Source organism: Bicyclus anynana, chromosome 6 (genome assembly GCF_947172395.1).
Source record: "Bicyclus anynana chromosome 6, ilBicAnyn1.1, whole genome shotgun sequence".
Classification (NCBI taxonomy): domain Eukaryota; kingdom Metazoa; phylum Arthropoda; class Insecta; order Lepidoptera; family Nymphalidae; genus Bicyclus; species Bicyclus anynana.
In genome coordinates, this window is record NC_069088.1 from 5964949 (window position 1) to 5980592 (window position 15644).

The 15644-nt window shown below is 37.5% G+C and overlaps 1 protein-coding gene across 5 annotated transcripts in view; it reads left to right on the forward strand.

The window, feature by feature from the left end:
• The window catches only part of LOC112046018 (uncharacterized), a 206347-nt gene that overhangs the window by 165887 nt on the left and 24816 nt on the right, over positions 1-15644 (forward strand). For all 5 annotated transcript variants that reach the window (XM_052882270.1, XM_052882269.1, XM_052882273.1 and 2 more), the window contains one exon: positions 8939-8997. The gene's annotated coding sequence lies outside the window, so the exon portion shown is untranslated. The remainder of the gene's footprint in view (positions 1-8938; positions 8998-15644) is intronic.

Genomic DNA, 15644 nt, shown 5'->3' on the forward strand with positions numbered 1-15644 from the left:
TCTAAGATGGAAGCGGGCTAACTTTTTAGGAGAAGGATCGAAATCCACACTCCTTTCGGTTTCGACACGGCATTGTACCGGAACGCTAAATCTCTTGGCGGTATGTCTTTGCCGGTAGGGTGGTAACTAGCCACGGCCGAAGTCTCCCACCATGTTGTCTTTAAAGTAATTTAAGTTCTTCTGAAGTGTTACTAAGGTATAAGTTACTCCTCCTCCTCCTCCTCTCTCCGAAACGGCTGGACCTAATTTTCTGAAATTTTAGTATGGCAGGTCTGAGAACCGGTCAACATCTATTTTTCATACCCCTAATAACATGGGTGACCCACCCCAAAAATATGTTTCCCAGGAATTATGTTTATGGCAAAAGAAATTATCTGGGTCAGCTAATAATAAAAAATATTAATTACTAATATCTCAGTGATAAAAAGACTCTTATCCAAAAGACAATGTGTGAAAGGTGCTAAGGTCAGCTCACGCTATCGAAGTGTTAACAAAACATTAATTAATTTTAGCACTTAGACAATGTTGATATACTTGTATTTGGTCAAACTATTAACGCTTGCCGAGCTAACCAATAATGGGTTACTATTTGCTTAAGGTCGGTGCTTAACCTCTACCACCTTCAAATATTGACTGTTATTATGGCTTGCTATTTTAAGGCTTTGCGAGGATGTTTATAAACCAGACATTCGTAATTATACTTATAGACCCAGTTGTTTAAATACAGCATAAAACTACTGTTATACATGCTCATTTCAAGCACGAAAGCATGCTACTATTGAGCAGTTGCTACTTATTAGCATGTGTATCGCAACATTGCTAATACTGAGCATGCTTATTTCTTGCTTGCTCAAAAATCAACAGTGGTGCGATTTATGAGCATGCTACTTGCTGCGCGGATGGAAGGGGGCGTGCTTTTAGCGCGTCTGAACAGGTTTGCTTATTGAGTATGCTAGTCAATCAGCATTGCTATTCTGTATTCTCTTCACCTTCATCTCTCCCTGTCTGTCAAGATAACACGGACACGATCCTATAGACAGAGAGCGATAGATACAAATTAGCATGTGTAATTGGAATGTTTGCTTTGAGCATACTTCAAAAAATTCAAAAAATTCAAAATTTATTTATTTCAAGTAGGCTTAGTTTACAAGCACTTATTCAAGAGCATACTTATTGCTAGCAAATGTAAACTGATGATAAGCATGCTCGTAGCTACTTAATAGCACATTTTTAGCATGCTATTTTAGAGCATCTATAACAGTACCTTAAATGACAAGTTGATTGATATCAGTTCATGCCAAATGCAATGCAATTCCGTGCAAGACCCAAGAGAATTTTTTTTCGGTTATCTAGACGGTTTCGGTTGTTTCATAGTGGAACCATCTGGTAGTGATCATTAACGTTTAACCCCGCAATTCCACATCGGAGGAGCATTGTGGTACTAAGCTCCATATTATCCACTCGCCTATAATATAAGGATGGAGGGCTTGCCCTATATATTCATAGTGTATTGGCCTTGATTTTATTACCGTTTTCCTACGGGAACGGGTACCACGCGGGTGAATCCACGCGGCGTCACCTAGTAAGATATATAACTATATATACTACATTATATTATAATACCTACCTAAGTATAGATTCGTGTGTGTGATAGGTAGGCATACAACTGAAGGGATAATTGCAGCAGACACTATTAGTTTCAATGGCGGCCATCGAACGGCAAATAGTCTGTAACGAGAGTGTGCTGATCGGGACAATTCACATAAACGTGCTCGCTACAGCTGTTGTACACCGCAAATAAAACTAGGACGTGAGTCCCATACCCGTCCCATGCACATCCTGTCCTGTATTTTACCTAACCAAAAATGTTGCAAATAGTACCTATCCAAATAATTGTCACTACAAAGTACAAAATTAAATGATTTTGCAAATAATAGATGCGAATATTTAGTTACTGTTTCAAATATGCTTAATGTTTTTTGCAGTGTTATTATTATTATTTGGTGGGAGGCTTCGGCCGTGGGTAGTTACCACCCTACCGACATCGACGTACCCAAGCGATTTAGCGTTCCGGTACGATGTCGTGTACAAACCGAAAAGGGGTGATTTTCATCCTCCTCCTAACAAGTTAGCCCGCTTCCATCTTAGTCTGCATTATCACTTACCAAGGCTAACAAGGGCTAACTTGTAAATAAATAAAAAAAAAATGTAGACTGTTTTTTTTTATTTATTTACAAGTTAGCCCTTGTTACACAACAAGGGCTAACAACTTGTTATTTACAAGTTAGCCCTTGTTTGTAACACTACAACAAAAAAAGAATTTTTAAAATTGGTTAAGAAATGACGAAGTTATGCGGTAACAAACATAACAAACAACTCCTTTTTTGAAGTAGGTTAAAAAAGAAAACAATTACGACTTACATTTAAAACACAATTTATGAATGACATGACTGACTCATTTTTGCGTAATGGATCAACCTGGTTGTCCAACGCGGAAATGCAGCCGTATTCCACGTGTGCTTGATTTATGCTATTAGGATCTTATTGTATTCTATCTCATTTATGAATCACTTTGTATCGATCGTCGACCTCGATATAGCATTGAACACAACAATAAAGTTTCTACACGATTAGCAACAAATTGATAACTATTTATACACATTGGCATATATGTACTAAAATGATTATAGGATGCATTTAAGTAATAATTATTCATATTAATTGATTATGAAACACGGCTAAAACTCACGTGATATTACGTCGGAGTATGCCCGACTAGTTTCGAACCCGTACGTACCCTGGTTCATGTTTTTGTATACCTATATACATTTGTCATAAAGATACAAATTGGAAGTTAATACCTTGTTTGAGGTGAACCGCCGAATCCAGCTCGGATTGCCTGCGTTTAGGAAACTCCGTGACATCTTTGCGTTCAAAATTCCTCAGTGCCTGAAGACAAAAGTCTTCGAACAGTGCGTGTTGCCAGTGATGACCTACGGATCCGAGACTTGGTCTCTAACTATGGGCCTTATTTGACGGCTCAAAGTCAGTTTGCGATGGAGCGAGCTATGCTTGGAGTTTCTCTGCGTGATCGAATCAGAAATGAGGACATCCGCAGACGAACCTAAGTCATTGAAATAGCTCAGCGAGTCGCGAAGCAGAAGTTGTCACATAGTTCGAAGAGCCGATGGACGTTGGGGGACTAAGACTAAGGTGGGGGGGACGTTGTCCCAATGTGTTGGAATGGCGACCCCCCACTAGGTAGACTGAGGATATCAAGCGGGTTGCAGGGAACCGCTAGATGCTGGCAGCTCGAGACCGTTGTGCTTGGAGGTCCATGCAAGAGGCATATGTCCAGCAGTGGACGTGCATCGGCTGATAATGATGATGATTACCTTGTTTAAATATATAAACAATAAACATTGACAAACTTAGACATCCGTATGTACATACAGAAATTCGATATCTGTATTTCTAAAGCCATATAGAGCTTACACTAGGGACTCGGCTTCAACCAACAGTCATTCAAATCGCAAATGCTCGCCCCACATAAGAGAGTTCGGAACAATAACAAATCGCATCACCCAGACCTGGGCTCCGTGTAAACATGCCGACAATACTTCGTTTAACATTCAGACAGAGAACAAAGTGCTGTCGTTTCCCGATCTCTGGCACATACATTATATAAACTTGGAATTCATAATGTTTTCAGACAAAGTATGTAGATATTACAAAATGTTCTAAGTCAAGTTCTTACCTATGTAAGTTAATATTATTATACAGATGGATACCGTCCTTTATCCATACATATATATGGGTGTTACAGAAAGTTTTACCAAAGAATTATTTCAAACCAAATTCGTTGGTACATGAGTAAGTAAATATACTCAAAGATACAATTGGTTCTAATGAATGCACTTTTGTGAACTAAGCAACTGGTTGCCAGCTTTGATTGATATAATGTGTCACTATTGTCTGACAAGGTAGATCTTAGATAGGTTTTTAGGAATAGTTAGTGAAAGAATAGTGGTGCCCATTCGATATCTTGAACACTGATTTTCATGTATACAATATGGAACTTAAGCTTAATTTAAGTTATCCTATACAAGTCACGCCCACGTGTAATGGTGAAAAGAATACTGGCTGATCCTTCGCGCAAAAAATGAGCGAGCCCTTCTGTCACCAGTCGAGGCAACTAGCCGCGGTGGAATCATTCGGTGATTTTTTTTGGCACTGCAACTTTACTTTCCGCACACAATTTAGTATGTCTGTAGAGTCCGCTAGTTAGTATTAAAATAAATAATATATCTTTATGACAAACTTAGCATACATTGATTTTACTACATTTCGTAGCGACTTAAACAAATAAAACGACAGTAGTTCGTTTAAGATTCTGACGGCAGACAAAGTGTCCTGTCCCGATACACCGGCGTGTAGAAGTTTTGAACAAACACCGCCACATACAAAGCCTCGCTTCGACTAGACGATAGACAAGTTATTTCCTTTTCGATGCCCACATTGTACGCGTACTTACGGTTCAATATGAAAGTTATTCGATAATTTTAAAATGCGTTAATAAAGTAGCGTTATGAAAATAATAACAATTTGAACTATAGCAAAAAGAAGTACAACAAAAATAGTTATATAAAAAGAAGGTCAAGTCGTTGTTTGGAAGTTCATGCAAGAGGAAGGCCTGCCTCGCTAGACGTTACTTTTCTGTCAAAGTCTGATCAACGATCTAATGCGATTATAAAAACAGTCTATATAGAATCGATGTTAAATAATTGTAATCGTGTTCATCGGCTAAAGAGCTCCGTAAAAATTCTTTTTTGTGTAATCGAATTGTGTAAAAAACGGGCAAATACTTTTACTTTAGTATGAGATATATGCAAAATCTAAGCTCGTTTTCCTCAGAAATTGACAGACAATTTTGTTCGTGACTATGAGTGCGATACAGGTCCTTCTATAATTTGTCTGAGGCTGTTAACGATGATTGATGATGAAAAAGAAGAACACAAAAGGCGGCTTTATCGCTTAGTAGCGATTACTCTCAAGTCTCTTATCAGGACACCAGACTACTGATGGTGTGTTACCACAAAATACGCCATAATAGTAGGTACAAGTGTATTACAATAAAAGACATATTTACTGATAATCATTACACACTTAAATACCAAAAGATTAATGCATATCTTCTATCTATACTTATAATAAATCTGTAAAGAGGTCAATTCTGTACATGAAATATATTTCCAAAATAACCATCAGGGGGTGATTAGTGATCGATACTGATGCCAATAATGCAATCAGTAAAATTTTTGTCTGTCTGTCTGTCTTTCTGTCTGTCTGTCTGTATGTTCGTTAAAGAAACAAAAATTACTCGGCGGATTTTAACGAAACTTGGTACAGTTATTCTTCATACTCCTAGGCAGGTTATTGTATACGTTTCATCATGTTACAATGAATAGAAATTAGCATTTTTCAATTTTCCAAATTGAAAAATGCAAAATCGAAAAAAGCGTCGTCTTTTAAAAACGCTGTCGCGTGAACATACACTTGGGAATGCATTTGTTGTATTTGATCGCTTTTTTAACGTCCGCTAAAAAAGCTCTAGTGCGAACGAGGACTAAACAAACAGTCGACTAGGTTCAGTACTGTGACTAGGCAGAGTACCTAGTCGACAGTTTCATCATTATCATGATTATAAAGTTCATGCAAGAGGCACATATAATAAACAAACTGTCGACTAGGTACTGTGACTAGGCAGAGTACTGTCTAGGTGTTTATCACATTTTAATAATCACAGTTTAACAATAGCAGCGAAACGATAAGACTGGCTATCGCATCTCCGTCTTAATTATTCATCAAGCGTGAAGCTCTCAGCTCGCAAGATAGTTGCAACAAATCGTTTCACCGAGAGCCGAGGTTCCTGTAAATAAACAAGGCTACAGCAATTCATTTAATATTCAGACTGGAGACAAAGCGTCCCCGCGACCCGATACTGTGATGAATGTATAAGTTCACTGCAAAATATCTGAGAAATGCAGCTATGCAAGTTGCATTCTCTCTTTGGTGCAGCGTTTTACATTTTTCTAAGACCGTGTAAGACGGCTTTTGATAAACGTATATGTTAAGATATAAAAGCCTTTAAACTAAATTTTCCTACTGTTTACTAAAAACTTACAGATGCAAGTTGATTTGTCTGAACAATCCAATTTTATTTTAATATGTTACCTAAAAGTAAGAAATTAAATATCACGTGTCTCAAACAGTGAAGGAAAACATCGCGAGGAAACCTGCATACCAGAGAATTTTCTAATTCTCTGCGTGCGTGAAGTCTGCCAATCCGCATTGGGCCAGCGTGGAGGACTATTGGCCTAACCCCTCTCATTTTGAGAGGAGACTCGAGCTCAGCAATGAGCCGAAAATTGGTTGATAATGACCTAAAAGTAGCAGAAAAGCATTTGTCAAGCAGGATATTGTGTTCCGATTTGAAGATATGAATATGATATCACAGGCTGACGATATGAGGCTTAACACCTGTGTCTTTTTTTCTGATTGTATGAGTGCCTAAAGCCCCATAATAATGGGAATGGGTTTCTGCTATGTCTCTCGTTGATGGGCATAAGATAGCGCATTGTTGGACATATTCCTTGCGGTCGGATACAGAAGGCAGCATCCTTGAGACGGCGCGTACCTATTGTGTTTCACTCAGAAACCCTGACTGTCAGTTACTTGGACACTCAAAAGCCTTCAACGAAACAACAAACGCAAACGAGGGATGCTTTTTTATACAGTTTATGTTTTGTATTTTATAAGTATAGTTAAAAATCAAAAAATAACCAAATATATCCTACTTCCTACTAATATTATAAACGCGAAAGTTTGTGTGCGCGTTGGATGTTTGGATGTTTGTTACTCTTTAGAACCGCTGCTACTGAAGCGATTTGGCTAAAATTTGGAATGGAAATGGATTTTTTGGATCTGTTTCCGAGGGATTTGTGAAAAACTAAATTCCACGAGGACGAAGTCGCGGGCGTCCGTTAGTATATTTATATAAAAAAGACTACCATTTTCCTTTCACCACCTAAGTGGGAGAAATCTGTTAACATGAAAACATATAATTATGGATTCTATTCCGCTACACTGGTTAATATTATTCATCCATTAAAAGCAGCGCCGCCCCGTCGCGTCGCGTCGCGTCGCTCTCAAATCTGAAATTCAAAATTTTGTTGAAACAGATAAATGGAAAGAATATCCCCCATTAAAAGCGTATGACAAATGATGATATTTCGATGTGATATTTTACGAAGATTTTATTTAATTCTCGGGAACATTTTGGTACTTTTGTGAGGGGAAATTAAAAATGTAAGCTTTAAAAGGTTTCTTCTTTCATGAAACATTCAGGGAGTGCCGACCAACGATATTAATATATAACCTCTTGTACAGCCGCTTCACACTGGCGATTCTCCAACGTTTGTCAAGCGTACATGAATAACACTGTGATAAAATGCGAATAGACTTTGAAACATTGGTGTTTTTGCAGTTGACTTGTGTGTCTTATTAATCAGATACTCGCCGCTATGAATAGCCACTTAGCTAAGAATCTAAAAATTTCGAAATTTTCAAAGATCGATCAAAAGTCTCTATAGCTAAGTAATTATTTATAACCTGAACCCTACTACCAATGTTGTGCCACTTCTTCTATCTCAAACATTACCGCAAAGGCACGGAAAATGTTAGTGTGGTATTCTTTAACATAATTTATTAATGATATTCAATAATGCATTACACATTTGTTATCAATAACAATAAATAGAGTCACGAAAGCGTCAATCTAAATAAAATGTAACAATTAATTAAATATAAATAACGTAGAGCCGTAACAAACAATGGTCTAGTCACGAACGAATAATGTTATTCAATCGCACAGCACAACAAAAACCTGCCCCATAGCTTCCTGAATATCTTTGTTTTCTCGTAGACTCCGTATATCACTGAAAAGTAATTAATTACTCGCTCTAAGAAATCTTTAAGGCTGGGCGACGAAGGTTGCCAACCTTCGTTCTTTCCTACGTTAGCATTCTTTGTTGAATAATTCATGTGCATTTAATTGAATAACATTTAAATTCATTAGCCCGTTGTTCTGATTTATGAGGGTGGGCTTTATTTTCAGATTCGTTTGTTGAATTAAAATACTTGCGATTCTGTCTTATGTAACCAGAAGTCGATTTCACATACCTAAACAGTAAACAACAGTATTAAATATTATAAAACATCATTTTTATTTGTCATCGTCATTATTATAAGCCGATGGAAATCCACTGCTGGACATAGGCCTTCTTCTTTCTTCTGGGCCGTTTCCGCACTTGGCCATGTGATTGGCCGTTGTAAGTGGTGGACATAGGCCTTTTGTAAGGACTTTGAAATAACATGCAATCTATTTGCCTGCATCCTTCGGATCCTTGTAACCCCTTGATGCAGTCGGTCTACAAAGTGAAGAGGTCGACCACTGGACTTTTCGATACGGGGTCACCATTTTGACGACGGTTGAAACATTGGGACCCCTCTTATATACTTATCACTGCTCTGCCTTCTTGCACGAGACCTAAAGACAACTTTCTTCTTTTATAATAATAAACGAAAGAACTGTGTGAGTGGGTATATGGGTGGGTGGTGGGTTACAGTCCAAGACTCCAGCCCCTTAATCAATTATTAAGGCTGGTTTTAGACTCACGCTGACAAGACGCTGGCCATCGGCACTGACAGACGAAATGTATGAAATCCTAGAAAGCGTTTCAGAATAACGCGTAGCTATCAGCGCGTGCGATGGTCGGCTACGCGCTGAGCTGCCAGCGCCGACGATCAGCGTCCGGTCAGCGTGACTCTACAACCAGCCTAAGAAATATGTTAACGAAGTTTTTTTATTTGTTTACAGATCGCTACGAATTATCATCAGCTACGTCACCTAGAAGTACAAAGAGGATACGGAAAAAGGTATGCCCCTAATACCAACTTTTATTAGGGTTCGTCATTCGTACTACACCCATATAGCATCACTTTGCTGTCTGTATGTCTGTCAAGACCTTCCAAACACGTGGAGGTGTCGTGTTGAAATTAAACCCTCACTCTCCCTCCCTCACGTATGTCGTTGTTGTAGGTTGTATACAAAACCCTAAAAGCTCTCAAAACTTTGAAAAAATCAAACTTAGATCAACGTAAAAAATATGTTGCAGGGAAATCTAAAATCCATATGTAATTAAATCATAAAAATATATACTATATTTTAAGTTCGTCTATGGTTTATGTTAAGATAAATATTAAAACATCGGTTGGCGGATCCGACTCGCACTTGTCGGATTTTTTATGATGCTTCCATAATTATGAATGACATAAAAAATAAGGCTTCAAGCATATTTTAGCAACAAAATGACGACAGAGATCACTACCCTGAACCAATCTTCGGGCGTAATGATCGCTTAACCTAATGACGTTTATTTTTAGAACCCATAATGGCCCATAATTTAACTTCACCGGGCCCCTAAGTGAACCGATAAGGAAAATGAATCCAGGTACGAATTTTTATAGAATCTGTATCAATATAATCTTTTTCATCCCCCTAAGGTGGCTTACTTAATGATATTAGAATCCGTTTCACCAGGATTCACTTTACACTGTTTACAATGTTTTTGTCTTGGTATTTGTTTAGATACTATATGATATATCAGATATTATAAACCACGCTTCGTACGGTTTTACTTTCGCATTTTGTTTATAACTAGCGGACACCCGCGACTTCGTCCGTGTGGAATTTATTTTTATACAATCCCGCGGGAACCATAAATTTTTCCGGGACAAAAAGTAGACCTTTTGTCTTAATCCAGAGTAAAATCTATTTCCATTCCAAATTTCAGACAAATCGCTTCAGTAGCCGCAGCGCAATGGAAGAAAAACATACACACTTAAACACAAACTTTCGTCTTAATAATATTAGTGTGATAATCCGTTCGTGTCGTAATCTACTATTTGTGAAAATATGAAGAATATAATCTATGAAACCTACCTGAATATCAAATTCGAAAATTAAACTTTCAATCATCATTATTAACCAATTTTAAAGGCCAACATAAGTTCAGGCCTCCCTCCTTAAAGTGTTTTTCAGATAGCATGGGTACGGTGACAGTCGCCTGTATGACGATCATAATACGTACTATTATCGTGAATAGCGGCAAACTTTCAAGAGTGAAACGAACTGTCACCCGCACCATCCTACATGTAAAGAACTGTATAAGAGAAGGAATATTGAAGTTAGACCTACCACGTTGCTCCGAAGCAGAATGACGGGTGATAATGTTTGTTTTTTGTAACGATCACCAGCACATGTTAATGACAAGGACCAATCGTCATGCTCTCCGAGGCACGGGGCTATATCAACACCAACAACGTGCAGACAGTTTTGAGAGAGATTGAGAATTTCCGACAAAGAAAGGCCGACCCAAGAGTCGAACTAAAGACATTTAGTTTATTTTTACACTACTTGTTACGCAGTAAGGTTATTGTAGTCGTTATAAACCCATATTCGGCTCACTGCCGAGCTCGAGTCTCCTCTCAGAATAGGGGTTAGGCCAAGAGTCCACCACGCTGGCCCAATGCGGATTGGCAGACTTCACACACGCAGAGAATCAAGAAAATTCTCTGGTGTGTAGGTTTCCTCACGATGTTTTCCTTCACCGTTTGAGACACGTAATATTTAATTTCTTAAAATCCACACCACTGAAAAGTTAGAGGTGCATGCCACGGACCGGATTAGAACCCACACTCTCCGGAATCGGAGGCAGAGGTCATATCCACTGGGCTATCATGACTGTAGTATATATAAGGTTATTGTAGTAATGGCGGCATATTACCATAACCTCGTACATAGTGGTCCGACTCCAAGTATGTCCGAGGAAGTTTATTCACATCTAAATTACATTTCCCCGTAACTCGTTCTCTCAGACCATAAACATGGTATTCTTTGAGACGTTTGATAAAAGATTGTAGAATGTAGACGGAAAAGCTGCCTTTCCACCGAGGATGCGCAGAGAAGCTAAGCGATGCGAAAAATTAAAGCCTTAAACGTTACATTTTATGCCTGATGGTTAACAATGTGTTTTTTGTCTATACGTTATTTATATAAGTTAGTGACATATCTTTTATCCTTTTCTTTTATCTTTTATTTATACGAGGCTTTCTTGCCATTACTTGGTTAAGTAACTTTTAAAGCGGAGCTTGCCTGGGTCCGCTACTAAGATAAAACTATATTACAGACCAAATAAAAATTATAAATATAGCGCAAATAAACATAGCTAATCAATTGTTGAAAAGGAAAATTTGGAGAAAGCTAAATGGATAATTGTGTATGTGGGTTAGCACTTCGGATTGAATTGCTATTTTTGATTAAGTATTGGGAGTTGAAAGATTGGTAAGAATTGACTGCTTATAAAGAGTAACATTTATTTGTTATGACACTTGCCAGATCATCTAGGAAATTACTCGTATGAAATACGGCTCAACGCTTTCTTACAACATCGAGCTAACAAAAGACTTACGAATACATCTAATAGTGGTACATCGGTACGATCAGATAACTCTTTACCTCGCTACGCATTCTCTGATGGAAAGCCAGCTTTAAAGACTACGCCACGAAAATATGTTAGCGCTAAGACTGCAGATCGTTAAGTTAAACTCGCACTACAGTTTTACGTCGCGCGATGAAATGGCCTTCGTTCGTTATGAATTTATTCCTCAACATTGTCGCGACTAGGAATAAAGGTGCATCGCAGTGTTGTCCTGAAAACTTCTGTAGTAAAATTTGAATATTTACGTTTGTTTATTTTTCTTGCATAAATGAACTTAACTAACCAACGTGCAAAACCAAACTTGATGTTGCTTTACTAATGCAGGTACACACTTTTTTGTATCATACTTAATATGTGTGTGAAAAATCCTTCATCTATGTTCTTTCGTATTTTCTTCAATTCGCTAAAAAGCTTTTCTTTAAAGACTAGTATTGAGAAAACATTTAACTATTGATATAATTTCTAATCAGTCGCATATTCTTATCATTTCGGTTTCATCTTCTTTTTCTTCTTTCTGTATATCTCTTTCTTATCATTTCGGTTTCATCTTCTTCTTCTTTCTGTATATGTCTCAAAATTCTGAACAGCAAACCGCAGCTGCAGCTCGGAGAGCGAACGCGTTTGCGGTTGCGGCTACACTGTCGCAGTAAACAACACCCAGTGCGCTCAAACCGCGTCGTTATCTGTGATATACAGGATACGAGTCTCTCCGTCGCTCCGTCCGAGCCCCGCTCTGTCTGTCGCCATAATAAATTTTGTGACAAACAATATTCCCCTGTCCTTTGTCTGGCCGCGGGTGAGCATCGATCGCCCTCACAATACCGCGGCCGCCTCTTAAGGGGCTTTCGCTTTATGCTCGTGGATACGAGAAGTAATGCCCTACGTTGCCAATAACACAAATCATCCTTTTGTAAACTCAGAGATTCTTAGTCGGCAACATGTCGGCAAGCTTTATTTGTTCGTTAGTTGTTCTATAAACTATCAATTTAATATTTAACGAAATTAGATGAATGCAACCGTAAGTAATACTTATAAACGATCTCATTCATTATCAACCTATATTTGGCCCACTGCTGAGCTCGAGTCTCCTTTCAGAATGAGAGGGGTTAGGCCAATAGTCCACCACGCTGGCCTAATGCGGATTGGCAGACTTCACACATGCAGAGAAGTAAGAAAATTCCCTGGTATGCAGGTTTACTCACGATGTTTTTCCTTCACCGTTTGATACACGTGATATTTAATTTCTTAAAATGCACACAACTGAAAAGTTGGAGGTGAATGTCGCAGACCGGATTCGAACCCATACCCTCCGGTATCGGAGGCATAGGTCATATCCACAGAGGCTATCAGGGCTCTATGATGATGATCTCATTAGTCGTATAAAATCCACGAAATCTAGGACTTTGATAATATTACCTAAACCTCGTTAATTTTAAGTCTTGGACGAACTATCCCATTTTCTAATAACATTAGCTAACGTTTCAAAAGTGCTTGTAAACTATACCTTATAAATTAATTTTGACTTGACTTGATTTAAAATAAATAAAGTAAAAAAATTAACATTTTACGAAGCATCACTTCTGCAGTGGCTGTAATTTATAATAACATGTACTATATTATTATAATAGTAAAAACATATTTTTAAATATTTTGAATTACGTAAGTAACCAATTTATCAACACACAATTATTATCCGTGTAGCCACTAGATAAATTACATCGTAATTCAAATTCCTTTCATATTAGATACCTGAATCGCTCACGATCTCTCGAATAATGGCCCGTGAAATATCGTTTGAATAAATTTCATGCTGTAGTCCGGATAAAAAATCGAATATAAGTAACACAGTCACCCAACAGGGTAATTCCATAAAAATTAATGCAACCCTACCACCATGAAAAAGAGTTTCTTTATAAAATGGTTTCTCAGTGACTTCGTTAATCATGGTTATATGGTAGTAACTTCATCGTTGGTTACTGGTTAGTCTTCGGCTTCGGATCACGAGGTCTTGGGTTCGAGTCCTGGGTCGAGCTGTGAAATAATGAGCGTTTCTTTCTTCTAACAAGTTTTCAGTAAAAAAATTCAGTACGTCAGTGTGGAAATTGGTTGTATACATACCACCCTGCCTCGGACATGTTAAGCTCAGACCTTTGGACTTGAATCGTACTCAAAGTCACCTACAAAATTGTCTGTCGTTTTTTGAGGGGGACCAGGTAAACTCACACGTCGAAAATAATAATTAACACCAATAAATATATCCTGTGTCCTTACACTATACACAGTTATAAATTTAAATCGTAATACACACGCATGTACTTTTGACAACACAATGTAACATCAATTCTATAGACGCAGTTTGTATAAACACGTTAGATCGTGATCATATATTATGACAAAGGGGTAACGTTTAGCGAGGCAGGTCCTGTGGTCTGAGATGTGAAGACGTCGTTCATTATCAATCCGTTCATTATCAATAATATCTGATAGTGATAGTAAATGAGTTATCATCATAAGCCCTACAACTCTCCAACCCAGATTGGGGCAGTGTGATAAGCTCTATAGCCCCTCTCCTATAAGGAGCTTGGCCCTGAAATGGACCTTTAAAATACGCTCAAAATGATAATATGGTATTAAAAGGTAGTTTAGTAAATTAACTGACTTATTTTAACCTGACACCTCAATCACGTAATTCATCATTTGCAGTTTGAAGATGTCAACAAAAACAAACAGAACAGCGTACATCGACTTAGTTAATTAATCAAAGCTCAAACTCAGAATTTATTTCAATTAAGTTTACAATAACTTTTAAAACGTCAAGTTTCATGACAGTGAAAATTAACATTATGTAAGTATTAAAAATTAGTAGTGTAAATTTCTATATTCTAACATTTGTACTTTATCTTGTTCGAACATTAATCAGTTACTCAAGTTTATAATGTTATAAAACGTTAAACTATCGATAAATAAAATGACATTATAATATAATCTGTTGGATAATCTACTATGTCTCGTCGGTGTATAGCAAAATAATGCGACAGTCGACATTTAGCGACGCATAACTTGTAGGCAGCATTGTAAGTTATCATCTTCATGGAATTCCAAATGTGGGTGCGCGTTTGGCATCGCATTCGGCAGATCTATTGTGCATATCTTGACAGTACAGTGCTATGTGTAGGGTTACCAGATATTAGGGCTTCCATAAATACAAAAAAATAACTAAAACGCATTCATTCATATCGTCGCTAAAGCGTTAGCTTTTAGCGATCTCTGTTCTGTGGTCGCTAACAACATAGATTTATTTAATTGTAATTTGAGTGAATTCACAAAGGCCGCCCAGTGGGCTATTTGTTATAGTACCTATGTAAAATAAGTTTTTGATTTTTTGTTAGGTACTTGTTAATTGTATATGGCTACACTCGTGAATTGGGGATAACCTGTTATGTTATGTACCTGTAAGTTTGTAAATAAATAAAAAATAATTATTTGTGTTACAAACAGTAACTATCTGTAGCAATAAAGACCTACTCGTAGATACTCGTAGATACCCGTAGATATACCTCTCGGCATATTCAGTGCAATACTTAGGTATACCTTTTGATACAATACGTCAATACCTGAATATTTTCCGCGGAAACCTGAATGACCTGTAAAATGGTCGAATTAGAAAAATAGTTGTTATTTAATATTAGATCATGCAGTCTGTTCAATAGTATTGATTTAATTTGTTTTTCTTTACTGCACAGCTTTACTTATACTTTTTATAACCCAATGACAATTACATAAACTTGTCGTACCTAATCTAATTTAACATCCTTTTTGTTTCAAATTTTTCCTCATAAACAGGCAAAGGTCGTGGACCATACAGCCTGTTTCTATTATCTTTTCAAACTGGCTTAAATGGGTACTTTTTATTTTGTGGTAACTCTACAGTGTTACGCCCTTCATGCTTTACGCCCATAAGTCATGCGATGTTGATCCGATCGCCTCGCAAGCTTGCGAAATGAACAATTCTACTTAAATCAC